This window comes from Meleagris gallopavo, chromosome 5 (assembly GCF_000146605.3).
Source record: "Meleagris gallopavo isolate NT-WF06-2002-E0010 breed Aviagen turkey brand Nicholas breeding stock chromosome 5, Turkey_5.1, whole genome shotgun sequence".
NCBI lineage: Eukaryota > Metazoa > Chordata > Aves > Galliformes > Phasianidae > Meleagris > Meleagris gallopavo.
In genome coordinates this window covers 15,360,278-15,375,951 of record NC_015015.2, presented here as the reverse complement: position 1 = coordinate 15,375,951, position 15,674 = coordinate 15,360,278, and the positions used below count along the sequence as shown (strand labels likewise).

Sequence of the window (15,674 nt, the reverse complement as noted above, 5' to 3'; positions counted from 1 at the left end):
GGATCAGGTATCCATTTCTTTTCAGATGACTATAATTCATTAGATCAGAAATCTGACACATCCAGATAGAAGAATCCACATAGCTGTGTCATAAATAGACTTCATTTAAGACAAGATTGTATGAGCTTCTACAGAGCTGAAGGTACAATGTTGTTTAGTTTACCAGAAAGCACGCGTTCCCTGAATAGCTTCTTCTGTGGCAGGTACACCTCTACCTAGATCCTAAAAGGTTCCCAAGCAACTATGTGGAAATTAAAAATCTGGTTACTCAAGGATTTGTGATGAAGTAATTTATTCATATTGATGACCAGTAATGTTTAGCATCTCTAAATTCAGCCATGCTCAGGAGCTTCAGGTCAAAATCTATCTCTCAGTTAGAGACCACTTGGAGTCTGGTGTGACCACACAGGAAAAATGAAAAGTAGAGCCATCCTTGCCAAGATTTGAGCTGCAACTCTAAGTACGTCTTATTTGAAGCTTAGAGTTATTTGGTAACTGTTAAGATAGGCAAACAGTAGAGTGCACTACATGCTAATGTTTTACAGTAAGGGGATTCAGGTCAATGTAACAGGGATGAGGGAGCAACTGGAAAGAAAAATAAGCAGAGAATTATGACAGGATAGCATCTCTCTCATATTTTACTTATTGCTATAAAACAGTTGTCCCAGATGGACAAACATGAAAGTAGATGTATGTCATTTGAGATCTGGAGAAATTTAGGTTCAGCTCTATAATGTGAGTCTGTAATATGAAATGCTGATAATGTAGAATGCATGTAGTAAGTATTTTTATATATTCCCCTGTTCCCCAGCTATTTTTCTTCTTTTTAAAAAGGGACATTGCAGGGAATTGCATAGAGATGACTACAAATGCACAAAGCAAAAAATGGGGTAATGCAACCATGCATTTGGCCCTTCCTTTAAAACATACTGCCTATTAAAGATAGAAACACAACCACATCTTTTGTAAACTTATTTTAGCTGCAGATCAGATGTGCCCAGATCATTCAGAGATTGGGTAACTAGCTCATCTACCAGACAAAAGAACAAAATGCAGCAGATAAGGAAAAAAAAGGGGAGGGGAATATTAGATATGAAACATAATATCCCTTAGGCAATTATATTACCCAATTGTGTTTTCATTAACATTCAATATTTCTTTGTTTAACTTGCAACTTGTATGCCCTGTATTTTAAGGCATCAAATTATACTGCCATATTGAGGATTATTTAAGCAATCCCGGTAAGTAGGTCAGCCAGTAATTTACTCTTGGTTTATTAGAGTGTGCTAAAAGAAAAGAGCAACACTGCTATTTGTTAAACGAGCAGCTAGACCCAAATTGTTGGGAGAAAAAAGCCATCAGTTGAGAAAGTGTTTTGTTAAGATTTCTAGCGTAAAGAAAAGTATAGCAAAATCAGTTTGCCAGACAAATTTGTGTAGCAAGCAAACATGATTAAAGCAGCTTCTCTTCCATAGCAGGTCAGATTAAGCACCAGGAGGAACAATGCAGTGAAGAGCTCCGTATGACCCAGGGGACCAAGATGGAGGATGCATTTGGTCTTATGTGGCCTGATTAGACAAGCATTTTCCCCAAATTTGTTAACAGCCCAGAAACTGCCACTGAAAGAAAGAAAATAATACCAGTCACATTTTTTCTAATCATGAGGAAAACTATTCTCATTCAGTTATCATATATAAAAGCAAAAATAATGAAGTTGTTCTTTTTAAACGAGGGTATCTTTCTGAGGCTGGACCTCAGGTATTTACTTATGAACTAATCTCTAATTTCCCAGTGTTGCCATTGGAAATTCTTGCCAGTACAGTAATGCATCAAATAAATTTTAAAGAGAAGGTATTGATTTTGAATTGTAGCTTCAGGTATACATGTAAGACTAGGATAAAGCTTTTAAAATACACTAAGTGAATGGCATTTATGGGGAGAAAAGGCCAAAGATCTTGTCTTAAATTCTGAGATTGAAGTGCTAACATTTATCTTTCTCTCTGAAGGCAACGCCAGCAGATCCTCCATGTGAATATTCTCTAGTAAGAGATTTCCATGGGTTTAAATAAAGGTAAGGGCAATGTCCTGTGGGGCATCATCTCCCCAAAAAACTGTCAAGCAACTCAGAACTGGCTATTGTGTGTGTTCTTACCTAGCAACCATAAAGGAGGTAAATTGTAGCCTTTTTCTGCCTCAGTTATTTTACAGCAGTGCTGCTTTGCCTGGACTGCGGTAGTGAACCAAAAGCTTTGCTGATGTTGGCCTCAAGAGCTTCCTTGAATAGTAGCTCTCAATTACAGTTTGCCTTTTCCTTTACTTAGAAACTTTGTTTTTAACAAGTTTTATTCATGAGCTGGCCTTCCTCATTGCAGGAGATTGATTTGAAAAGTTCAATTTCCCTTCCCCTTCTCCCTCCCTCCCAAAGAAATTTTTCTTTCATAAGCTCTGAAGCAAAAACATCATTAAATTTTCTTTTAAATGACTCCTCGAGGGTTTTATGGAACCTTAACTTTCCAAAGGAGTCTGCAAGAAATCAGGAAGAGCATTTTACTAACAGCTTATTAAAAATATCCTGAAAAATGTTTGTATTTCTAAAAATTCAGAATGCAAGTGAGATGTCATGTTGCTCTGCTAGAGAAAAAAAGATAATTTAGGACAATGAGCTAGAAGAACAGAGTATTCAGAAGGTAAAATATTTGATAGTCCCTGGTTTGTATTTATTTCTCAGTTTTCTAGGTCCGTATCTTCCAGTGGATTAGAGGATGTTTCTATTAAACAAAAGTGAGTATTAAGCAGTTATAGAATATGTTTTTGATTGTATTAAAAGACCAGTTTTCCACAGCAGTCGGTTTTTAACAAGTCTCTACTGTTCATTTGGGCAAATGCATGCACACAGGTATCATCACTTTTAAGGGTTTGGGAAAACAAGTACAGTATCAAGATATGAACTGAAAGTCAATAAATTTGGGTAGTGCAAACACAATGGGGAACAAACATTTCATCAGAAACTCCAAGAGAATTCCAAGATTCTTCTGTGGCACTCATCTTGTGGCTGATAAGTCCATTAGCCCCGATATCTCGTCAGTCTCAGCAGAAACATCAGTCTCTCCAGGAATCAACCTCTTTAGGACATCATGCAGCACATTCCATCTGGCAAGTGGAGATTGTTCAGCACAAAACGTTGTTTCCATTATGTATTAAATGGGCAACCATATCAACTACAGTCCATGGCTAGTCTTAAAGAATAACCGTATGAAGAATGCACAGCTGATGTGACATTCTTTAGGCTGAGTAAGTACAGACTGCTGAAAGAAGACATACATTCATCTCCCTCCATTGTTTTCTCCAAATTTCTGAAATAACTTCATTGTTGACAGCCATGACCACTTCATCTGCATCTAAGCTTTGCTAACAGAGTCAGGGGGTGTTAGGTATTATCAGCAATGAATCACCCAACTTCACAGTTTTCTCCTAAAAGAGGAAGATTAGAAGTGGAATCATAAATAAGATTGTAAACAGCAAGAGAGCAAAGATCCCTTAATCCCATGTTTGAAAACAAGCTTGACATTGTGCTGCCCAAAAGAAAATAAAAGGGCACTGTCACTCTGTTATGTGTACCTACTGTCTCACCACAAGTCCATTAATAGATCTCTGGTCAAAATTTCCTCCACAAAATTCCACTTCAGAAAACTTTTTGCTTCCAAAGGGCTCAGATACAAATCAAATCATCTTACTCATGAAATAAGTTAAAATTTTCACATTGCGGGATAGACAGGTGTACAATCAGCCACAGGCAGCAAGGATTTTGTAAAATGCCTACTATTCATTATCTGATATTGTTAATGACCAAATTACTGGCTGAAGGTCTGTGGAATTTCCATTCCCTGACGTAGCAGAGTGGACTACAGGCTAGAATGTGCTGTAACGGAATAACTCAAGAGAACAGTGTTTGGTCACTAACAACAAAATGCTGCTGAAAAATATACCAAAAGCAGAGCCACCTCTCCTAGTCCTGCTGATACCATTTACTTGTGCTTCAATCAAACATATTTTTCTGCCTTCAGTAAATAAATGTACAAACAAAAATGTGCAGCTAAGAGAAGTTATTCTATTTCTGCATTCCTCCCTCCTTTCCCCCCCCCCCTCCCCGTTTGGGATCAGTATATGTAATAAACTGTAATAAACATATTACTTCTTGGCCAAATATCTCCCAGTCTGAAGGGGCCATTTGACTTTTAAGAGCATACAAGTACCGTCACCAGCCCACTGCTGATTGCTTGTCAATTATGCTTGCTGCCTAAAGTTTTAACTCCAACACTGAGTAACTGGAAAAAGAATGAAAACAAGAAGCATCGCAATTTATAGAAGAATGCAGAAGGTATCACCTGAAATCCACACACAAAGCTTTGGTTCAGCCTTAACAGTAAAGTCCAACCTGATGAGCATGAGATGCCCTGAATGGCTCTGGCAAGATGACGACTGGAAAGAGGGCATTGGCATGAAGTGAGTTCTTTGGGGTAAGGCTGTGTGCAACTGGCCAACCCTGTCCTACTGGCCCTGCCTGCTACTCCTAATGGACACTGAATGAAGAAAATCATAGAGAACAGGCTAGCTGTTATCATGGGATGCAAAAGGCCTGGGAGACCAGGAACTAAGAGGAGCTGATGCAGGAGACAAGCTTGTGAAATATAATTTTGACATTTAGCATTTAGCTATGTTTGCTGCCCAAATATCATTTTAAGTAGGTTTTAACACATCTATATTGTAACCCAAACTACTCATATGCCCAGGGAGGTGCTGGAGTCACTGTCCCTGGCAGTGTTCAAGAAGCGTCTGGATGAGGAGCTGCGAGATATGGTTTAGTAGCTTGGTAGCAGTGGTAATGAGAAGACTGTTGGACTAGATGATCTTATAGGTCATTTCCAACCTTGTGATTCTATGATTCTATGATTCTATGAAATATCTAGAGTATCTATATTTTCTGGACAAAAAAGGAAGGCAGAAGTCAAGAGTGAATACGTCAGAAATTACATATTTCTATTTAAAAAATTAAAGCAAAGGACTGTTTATGATATTCCACCACAAAGGAAAGAAGGCTCAGGCTTATCAGGAGGCAGCTATAACAAAGAACAAGTTCAGATTTCAGTCATGCAGTTCTTTAAAGGAGTTGCTGTTAAATACCAGCTATTTCTGCTCTCCTGTGAAGAAGAACACACTACCAGGAGTAAAGCTGGACAGGAAAAACCACAATTATTCTTCTGTGCTTCCCAATGTCAACACAAAAGCTGTTTGAAAGCGAAGCAAAAACTCACTCAATTACTTCCAGAGACAGCTGTAAATTAGAAAACCTTTACAAATTGCTGTCAAGGTACACTAATCCCTTTGCATTTAGCACAGTGCTGCAGATACAATAACATCTTTAGCAGCTGGGGCTTGCACACAGTTCCTTTTATGCACAGGACCACAGGGCCTGGAATTCTGTTGTGGATACACAAGATCTGATATAGTCTGTTAGCCTCAGCTTGGCTGACAGACATTCAACAAGGCATTGCTCTTACCCTCGGGGTCTTCAGTGAAATGAAGGCCTTCCCACTGCCTTCAGCTTTCCCTAATTATTCACAAACTGTGTGTGTCCTACTACTACCCAGAAGGTAGTTGTCTGTGAAATAGTGTCTGTAGTCCCCTCCCCTGCCAGCTCCCCCGCCATGTCACCTCTCCTTAGAATTTGAGCCTGATAGCCTTTTCTCAGGATTAAGCATTTATTATGGTAGCCAGCAGGTAGTTAATTTTTTACACATTAATGATGATGCAAAGAAAGCTACATATGTAAAATGTAAGGTAAATGGTAAAATAGGCTCTGACTCCCTGTGCAAGTGGCAAATCAGGCTGTTACGACCTTTTGTGTTGGCAGACAGATGTTGGAGAAGCAGCTTTCTAACAGGATGGTAAAATGTGCTTCTGAAAGCAGAACTGTAAAGTTCCTCTTCATGTGTTAAATAACAGACCAAAAAAACCCAGAATCTCCTTAAAAGGAATGGACTGCCGATCAGTACTCAGACATTTCAAGGAAAGTTTCTGCTACTCATAGAATTGTTTGAGACAGAAGAGATCCTTAAAGGCCATCTACTCCAACTCCCCTGCAGCGAATAGGGACATCTACACTAGATCAGGTTCTCAGACCCCCATCCAGCCTGACCTTGGATGTCTCCAGGGATGGGGCATCCACTCAGGGCAACCTGTGCCAATGTCTCACTGTAAAAAAACATTTTCATTATATTTATGGTCAATTTTTTTTAACTCTTTTAGTTTGAAACCATTTCCCCTTGTCCTATCCTACCCTGCTAAAGACCCTGTCCCTCACCTTACCAGCCCCCCTTAAGATACTGAAAGGCCACTATCAGGTCTCCCTGGAGCCTTCTCTTCTCCAAATTGAACAGCCTTAGCTCTCGGTTTGTTATCATAGGGGAGGTGTTCCATTCCTTTGTGGTTCTCCTTTGGTCATGCTCCAACATGTTCACATCCCTCCTATACTGAGGACTCCATATCTGGACACAGTATTTCCTCCTGAGGAAGTTTCCCTGTTTCACTCCATCTCACCTCAGGGGCAACTTGGAGTTTTTGGCATTTAAGTGGCAGGCCTTCAGCAACAGACTCAGGCACTTGAATCAGGCAAGCCAGATCTGTACTCAGTCATTGAGCATAGGCAGTTTCTTTGTCAACACTTAGAGCAGCATCTGTACACTGGGGCAACTTTTATGTCATAGATGCCATTATCTCATGGATAGATGCTAAACAGAGAGAGAGAGAGAGAGAGAGAGAGAGAACTATATGGAGGAATTTGTCATTCTGGTCCTTTCCCTAACCTCTTGTGGTCACATTTTCAACAGAAAGATTTTGTGCTTTCCCAATACCTCCTCTGCAAGTTGTTAGGAAACAGTTGCATCTGAGTAGAAAAGCAAGCAGACAGCTTTTGAGCATGACCAAGAGGAAGGCATTTTCCACAGCGTCAGAATAGACAGGTACTCCTCAAACACACTGAAATCCATCTTTCTGAGACTCTCTGATCCCATCCTTTTGTCATTAACAGTATCAGCCATGCTCACAGGGACTCAATTTGTAATCACCCCTCTTACATCTGCCACTTTGCACTTTTCACAGAAAGGACCAAGTCATCAGGACGTAGTCCATAAAGGAGTGGAAAAAGCCTAATTTCCAGTAGCATTACCAAAGATGACTTGGGGTTGTACTGTGCTATACCTGTAAAAAGTTCCTCAGAGAGCAAGCAGGAAGACAGAATACATTTCAATGTGTTTTACAGCTACAAGGAAGCAGGTCAATCACAGCAATTCCTGTAGCAGTTATGAGGCAAATATAATGCATTGCTCTTTGGAGTCCAGTGAGACTTTCTATCATATTTAAGGACAGAACATTATCAAAGCTGTAATTCCATTCCATTCCATTGAGATAGACTTTCTTATCACAGGCACATGAAGTAACTGTAAAACTGAAAACTATACATGAGCAAATGATCTGGTGGTAGATGTGGTGAACGTCCCGTCCCTGGACATACTCAAGGTCAGGCAGGACGGGGCTCTGAGCACTTGATCTAGCTGTAGGTGTCCCTGTTCACTGCAGGGGAATTGGACCAGATGGCCAAACAATTCTATCAATCTATGTTTCTGGGATCTACTTTTCTTTCAGTTTGAAGTAAGCAAAGCCTGAGTTACCTATTCCAGAGACTCTATCAGACATTAGACAAACAAAATGACCAACTGGAATAAAGATCAAAATTTTCCATAGCATCTAGAGCAGCTACTGCCTCCTTTGTGATAATTTATAACGATCTATATTTGCAGAAAGAGTAGGTCGACAGCCTGTCTCAGTCAGCCTAAGCGTGGCATTGGTGATAATATGGATAAATCAGGAAAATAAATGGGAGAGTTACAGAAAATTCCATCTCTACAGACTGAATTTGCCTTGGGCCTTCCAGAACCTCTCCTGAAGCTTAGAAAGTGCTCTAAAACAACAATCCTTTTCCTGTAGAATAGTGTGATATTCTCATCTGCAGAACTGTAGGGATGATACAGCAAAGAACCTGGAGAAGTGCCTCAGCAGAGAAGCACCATGATTTGTGTGTATCTTACAGCTTTAGTGAAGAAAAAAAAGTGATTTTGACTACATAACTGATAAGCTGGTACTGTATACAAATTCAACAAAAACTGCCTGGCTTTTAAAGGACATTTTGTCTGTCTGCCTTCCAATGTGCTCCCAAAGCTACCTCTGAAAGATACTAGCTTCCATCTTAACATACATGCAAGGGAAAAAAGAAGTTTCCTTAACTGTGTATATCCAATTCAAGCTGTTTTCCTCTCTTGTACTTGTTGATATATCTTGTCCAAACTTGCTTTAGCTCATACTTCTTAATCTTCCCAATAACAAATGAATGAAGCAGCCAAGGACAGAATTTAACTCCTCATACTTCCCCTTCCTTCAAATTAACCTCTTTTACACTTCAGAAATGTGTAGTCTTGTACAGGAAAATAGCCTTCTTTCTTTCTGAGCAAGTCACAAATGCAAAAAATTTTGCTTGAGAGGAATACTGCAGCATTTCACGTGACTTACTTTTTATCTTTTAACAGCTTAACAGCAACGTTCTTTTTTTTTTTTTTCCTAATTTTTAATCTTTTTACAGGGAGAGGAAAAATCCTTATGCTCACCCTGTGAGTGAAGTTAAAATTACATACCCGCAATTTTTTCTCCTCACTGCACCATTCCTGGGTAAAGCAACCTCTCTGGAAACAATAGCTCGAGCTTTAGGTAACCATTGGGAAAACAGCATCATGCTTGATTTAACACCCTTCTCATGGGATTCATTCTTGCTAAAGTGCCTGCGTGGTTTATGCCAGACTGGAAACACAATTCACAAGTGGATCCAACACTCAGTGGGAAGTAAGTCTTTAGTACTGATAGAGCCTAACAGGAGTGAGCATCCCATGTTACAAAAGTGCACTTGAGAACTATCCCCCATCAGGAGAAAACCAAAGGCTCACCTGGCTGGTATGAGAAGGAGAAAGCTGAATATCAGCATCTCTCTCCAATATGACCAAAAGCTGTGACCAGAAAATAATTACTATTAGATTATATGGTCAGATAATGAGCAGAACACTGTCAGTGCCTCAAAATTCACAAACAAAAACGTGAAATAAGCAGGATACCCTTTGGATCATTTTAAAAACACTTTTCAGGTTTGAGACAGACCTTTCAAGCAATATACACAGACAAATAACACCTCAATCAGCATGCTCTATTGCATTCTGACCAGTACCCACCAGAAATTTTCCAGGATCCTATACTTGATGTACATATATATATATATATATATATATATATATATATATATATAAAAGAAACAAACAAACAAAAAAACATCTTTAACAGTAACAAAGCTTGTGAGGTGAAAGGGTGTTTGTTTGCATTCACTCACTTGACACTAAGCTTGCCTTTGCTGTTCACACAGCTGGAGACTGTTCAGCGACAGAACTGCAGATAGCATAATTTTTGGATTTAGAATTCTGTAATGCATACACGAAACTCCACCCTTGTTCCCCTCCTTACTACATGTGCAGTCTGCTTGATTCAAAGAGACTGCATAGCCAAACCTGCTCCACTGCTATTTACCACGAATCTATAAATAGTAAATAGCACACTGTTTCTCTTGGTAGCCATTCATGTGACAACTACCTTCATTTTGTCATTTACAGGAATTGAGGGACTGAGAGCATTAGGCTGCTTGCTGCTGTTTGTGGAACAAATTGTCTCAAAACTTACAGAAATAAGGCAGAGACAGGGAGAAATAATGTACATCATTACCTGGGACTCCACAGTCTTCAAGTGATTTGCCATTCTGGACAAGGAGGAAAAGCCCAACTATAAAAGGGAGACTACAGAAAGGTGTTGAGTACTGCAACAGTATCGAACTAATAGCTTTCCTTGTCCATAGGATGAAAGAAAATGAAAAATCCCTGACAATATAATGAATCTCTGAATGACAATGGAGCTACAGGGAGACAATAAAACTTGTCACCATAAAGCATGAAGATGACAGATCAGTGCAACTTAAGCTTGTTACTTGACAAGCTCTTAGATTTTTGCACCGCATCCTTTGTATAAACTGAGTCCAAAGTAAACAAGCAGGCATGCAGAACAAGTAAAACAAAACAAACAAACAAACAAAAACCAACAAATCAACAAACAAACTAACCTCAGTTTGAAGAGGAAAAGGAAATAAACCGATTCAGATTCAATTTGAGAGGAAGTGGAGGAGCCTGTTTCAGAAATTACCTGGAAGTTGCAAATCACGGACAGGCTATGGTCCAGTTGGTCATCTGCCCCATACGTAGTTCCTAAACATTTAAAAACTAAGAAAGAAGAGTCAAGCTTTTGGATATACAAATTCTGACTACTACAAATCTGTAGGCAATTTCAAAATAATCAGGAGGGCAGCATTACACTCCAGAAAGCAGAAAAAAGACATTTTTCCTGTTTCTTGATACCATTCTGTACATTCATGCAATATCTCACATAGTGGGATCTCAAAATGACTGGGCTTTGACCATGATGCTATAGTAGCAATAATAGGCTTGCTGAAATTAGTGAACTCATAATGACTTCAGAGGACTCTGCCTCAAGGCACTGAACAATTTCTAGAGCTTGTTTTTATTCAAATTGTTTTCTGTGAAAAAAAAAAAAAAATCATCATTTGTACCTCTTTGAGACAGGTCACTCATATAGACAGAGGCTGGTGAAGGAAAGCAGAAGTAAAACAGCAATTATTTGGTAGCAAAGCAGTATTTCTTGCTGACAATAAATGCAGCCTTCTCCTAATGACCAGCAAGATCTGACCATAGACAAACAAAACTAATCTCAGAGAAGAGACAAAGCTGGAAGTATTCTCACTGGAATCTAGCTAGCATTCAAACACTCACAGCTAAATTCTGTTGAGAAATTTTACATCTTCAGCAAAAAAATAACAGAGTCATTTGCAAATGAATTCTGACCATTCCTTCCTGCCATGCAACTCTTCATTATTTATTCTCATTTCCCCTTCACTCTTCCTCTAGGACTTACATTACTTGTTGGAAATATATCCCTTGTTTGAGAAACAGGATTTTGTAACACCTACTCCCACTTTTCAGGAGGATGGGAAGGTTATAGAAATGAATATTATTTAATATGCTTTCATACGTTCACATTTTAGAAGGATGAGATAAATCTGGGAAGTATGGATCATTGCAGAGAGAATTTGAGTCTTAGAAAAATGAGTCTGAGATGTTAAGGTGGGCTGATGTGTAAGATAAACATATTCTGAGCCCTGCCACAGAGAAAACATTTTCTTTAACTGAACAGGAATTTCATGGAAGAAAGGTAAGCTTTTCTCCCTACACAGAGGTAGCATTAGGAGATGGGACAATCTCTTCTTTGTATGTGGGAGATTTTGGTTTCCAGACACCTTTTCTAGACTTCTGGATCTGTTGCCTTCTTCCTACACATCCAGATATTAATAGAGATTGCACTTACTTCTCTCTAGCATCAACTTCTCAACTATCTTTTTGTTTTGGACATAGCTCAACGTGAAGAGGGGCAGTGACTACAAACACTGAGTGAACACAGGGATTCCTGGGAAAGAAGATACTGATATTATTTGTATTTGACATTTTGGGGGAAAAAAAACCATAAAGCAGGACTTAAATGAACATCTGCTGATGTTGATTAGCTTCTTTTAAAAATAAAGGGTTGATGCTGATAAGTGTGAGTAGAGAAAATCTGACTGCCTTTGCTGCAGACGGGGAGCTGAACTTCCACATTAGTCAGTCCTACACCATGCCCATATATTACAATCATATAAAAGATTCCTCTATAATATAGAAGAAACACAAACCTCCATATCTTATAAATAACAATCTGCAGACCCTAAGTGAATACAAGGATGTAATTCACTCTAGGATTTCTGCAGCTGTTAATAAATCACTCAAGCTGCACTCTGGCAGCTTATGACATCAGCAGCAGCCCTCAAGTGAATTAGAGCCATTAATTTACACAGAGGAGGCCATCTATCATCTATTATTGACCATCTGTTACTGAGAAAATGTATATTTTTTAATAAATTAAGAAGATTTTGATAGAAAATGGTCTTTAATTTTATTCGTTTTCACATGCATTTGTGATGTTTAACTTCAAGTTTGTAACCATCGGTACAAACTGATGTGTGACACCAGTTGGAAGCAATCACACGTTGATGGCAGTGGCACACCTACCTCACGGCTCCTCTGGGAGGTGCAGCATCGGGTGCTTAAGGCTCCTGCATGGATATAAGTGGAAGGGATTGATCCTCTCAAAGGCATTGCGGGAAGACACGTACTTACTCGGCAGACAAAAGAAACAAACTCCTCGTGTATCCAATGCAATAGAAAGTGCTTATCCACTGCTCGCTATGCCCTTTGCAATGTAAAACCTGTTACGCTTTGTACAACATCATTTCTTCCAAATAGTAAAAATAACAGCTATCGAAAATCTGCTTACTGTCAACAGAAGGTAAAACATTATCTCGAAGGAAGAATCAAGCCCATTACACCTGCTGATTTACTGCAGCCTCTTCCTTCCACTTCTATTTCCTCCTGTTTCTACTTCACGAAGTGGCATCGCTGTGCCCTTACCATCAGCAGGATTGATTGTACAGATTTGGGTATAGTATATATGCAATTTAAAATTGCAACAGGAGTTATAGCAGCTACAAGACAATAACAAGCGTTATTTTTAAACGAGCTTATTATTAATGCTTTGACAAACTTGGAGATTTTAGCATAGGGCTTGTACAATAAATAGGAGTGCTTTGGGGCAATGAAATTGGACAGTGCTTCAGTGCATCTGAGCAATGGAGAACGGGGGGGAGGGGTCAAACTATGCATGGGAGTCAGCTTGGAGCGTGTCTTACTAACAGTTCGGGGCTGGCTCAGAGCAGCATCACCCTGAGTTATTCAGTGTGCTCTGTCCCCAGGTACTCCTCTGTGCTATAAAATTTTCTCTGCATGAGGTGCCCTTCGCCAGGCAGGCCTGTGGGAGAGCCAAAACATGTATGACAACTCAGCTTTGTTAGTGGCACACACACATCCAGATGCCTGTTTCAAAAAATGCTTACACGGGCTATGCAAAAGTCCTGCATAACAAAAGTAGGCAAAAAAAAATCCCAAATGCTGAGTTAAATTGTCAAGTAGTCAATGGACTTTTCAGTTACATGTTTGTACTCCTCAAAATTGCTCATAACTACAGTCTTCAAGTCAGATCTGCAAATAAAAGAAAAATAAACAACAGCATTCCTGTCACACAGGGACAAGACACCATTAGTTCAGCAAAAGCCACATCTTTTTCTGGAAACTGAATGTGGTTTTTGTACCACTGGACAGTATTTGATGCAGTTGTTCTTCATGGAGGTGAAAGGACTGAGGGTCTGGTTCTGAAGACGTAGAAGCGTGGACCTGTGTGATGCCCTACACGAGCGCAATGCAGCGGTCTCCACACCTAACTCAAATCCAAAGTTCAAGTTTCATGTCTTAAAAGATGTGGATTTACAAAACCACTCATCACATAAAGATTTTAATAACTCAATTTTTAAGTGAAAACTGGATGCTTTCAGAACATTTGCAGTATTATGATTACAGGGTCACAGCCTATGTGAGACGTTGAAAATGCAAATCTCCTCAAGGTGGAAAGAGCTACAAACTTAGGAAAGAGTAAATGTAGTTATTTCTAAATTGTGTGACTATCCACAGTTTAGGAACACTACTTTGGGAATTAAAAACTACTGATTCCTGCCAATGCACACTGAAATAAACTCATCTGGCATACATTCTACATCATTCAGCCCTGTATTATCAGAAAAAAATTATCCAGCGGAAGTCACAAAATCATCATGTGACTGAAATCCCGGGTAACGTGACTGAAAGAAACTTTTACTCCTGTAAGAAATAATGCCATCATGCCTGTTCTTTGATAATTAACCAGGAAGCAATAAAAGTTTCAGATCTGAGACCCTTTGCATTCCTGTGACGACTAAGCCTAAATGATAGCATGAATTTAGGAAGTGAAAGTTGTGTTGAAATTCTCTATGGGGTTTTCACAGTACGAAATACAACAAATTTCTGATGACATCTAGTTGGAGCCAGTCACCATGTGTCTGCTGGTTTTCAGAACAAAATATGGGCAGGCAAAATAGTTTAACACAGTAGACTTATTTTTGAAGCATGCTATCACGGTTTGACCACCTGACTTTCTGATTTTCAAAGGCAACGTTTTGTGTTACTGAATGAAAGACCTACAGTAGGAAGCTGCTAGAAAGTAGGAAAAATAACAAAATTGACTGCAATCAAACTGAAAAGCCACCAGAATAGCAGCAGAAGTAAGTTTTAGATAAAGTTATTCTCAGAGAGAGTCCTTTCAGTCCACTTTGCTTTCAGATCACAAGTCGGAGCCTGCAGGAGGGTATAAATAAAGTTTGCTGCCCTTCCTTCAGCTCCATTCAAACTCACCATGCACCGCCGAACTGCAGTGATCCCTTCATGCCACTGGGACCAGAGATGGCATCTCCTGGTCCCACGCTATGCAGTGCCCGCCCACTCCATGCATGCACTGAACAGGCTGAGGCACCTATAAAACAATATACAAGTGCTGTTACTAATATTATCACAGTGTCACTGCCTGCTGATGAATTCTAGTCCAAGTAAAGCTTTCTGGGGTTTATAAATTAAATGTAAAAACTGTGCTAATCTGGTTTAACAACGTGGCATGGCAAGGCTGAGCTTCAGGAGCAACTCCTTGTTACAGTAACATCCATGTGTTCAAAAGTTGTGTTGTGGGAATCCATGCCATCTCTAGCAACTGCAACGCTTGGGTAATTAAAGTAAAATTAAACCCAGTTCCATGTGAAAAGCGTGTTTTATTAACAACCTTAAACACAGTTTCCTACTAAGTACCACCAGAAGACTTCCAGTACATGAAGGGAGCTGATAAACAGGAGGACTGACTTTTTACACAGTATAATGCTGATAGGACAAGGGGGAACGGCTTTAAGCTAAAAGAAGAGATTCAGGTTAGATGTTAGGAGGAAATCCTTTACTCAGAGGGCAGTGAGGCTCTGGCACAGCTGCCCAGAGAGCTGTGGATGTCCCATCCCTGCAGGAGCTCAGGGCAGAGGTGGATGGGCAGCCCGAGCAGGTGAGGATAAGCCCTGCCCACGGCACGGAGCGGGACCTGGGTGGGCTGTAAGGTTCCCTCCAAGCAAACCGTTCTGCGATCCTCTGATGACCACAGAGGAATGAATCCACAATGCTGGCAAACGGCTCTCAGAAGTTTCTCTGCAGCCAGTCCTTCCCACAAACGTTCACGGTGACTGATACCGAATGCAAATACTCTAAAAGCTTCTGCTAAAGTTATAAAATTTACGCCTGAGAACAAACCGTACCTCCGCATCAAGAAACACAAAGGGCAACTTAAAAATATCGGGCGTGCAGTAAAACTTGTGAACTTTGAGCAGAACGCAACCGTGCGGGTGACCCAGCAACTGCACCGAGGCGCTGCCCCAGGAACACACCCCATCAGCGCCCGCAGGAGCACCGCCCGGC

General features: G+C 40.0%; 1 long non-coding RNA gene across 1 annotated transcript; it reads right to left on the bottom strand.

Moving 5' to 3' along the window:
- Positions 1–291: 291 nt before the first annotated feature.
- On the bottom strand, positions 292–15,674 carry LOC116216657. Its single transcript, XR_004159853.1, has 5 exons — positions 14,583–15,674; positions 10,342–10,418; positions 9,871–9,941; positions 9,051–9,110; positions 292–3,471 (listed from the first exon to the last, which is right to left on the bottom strand). It is a non-coding gene; the product is annotated as an uncharacterized LOC116216657 (long non-coding RNA).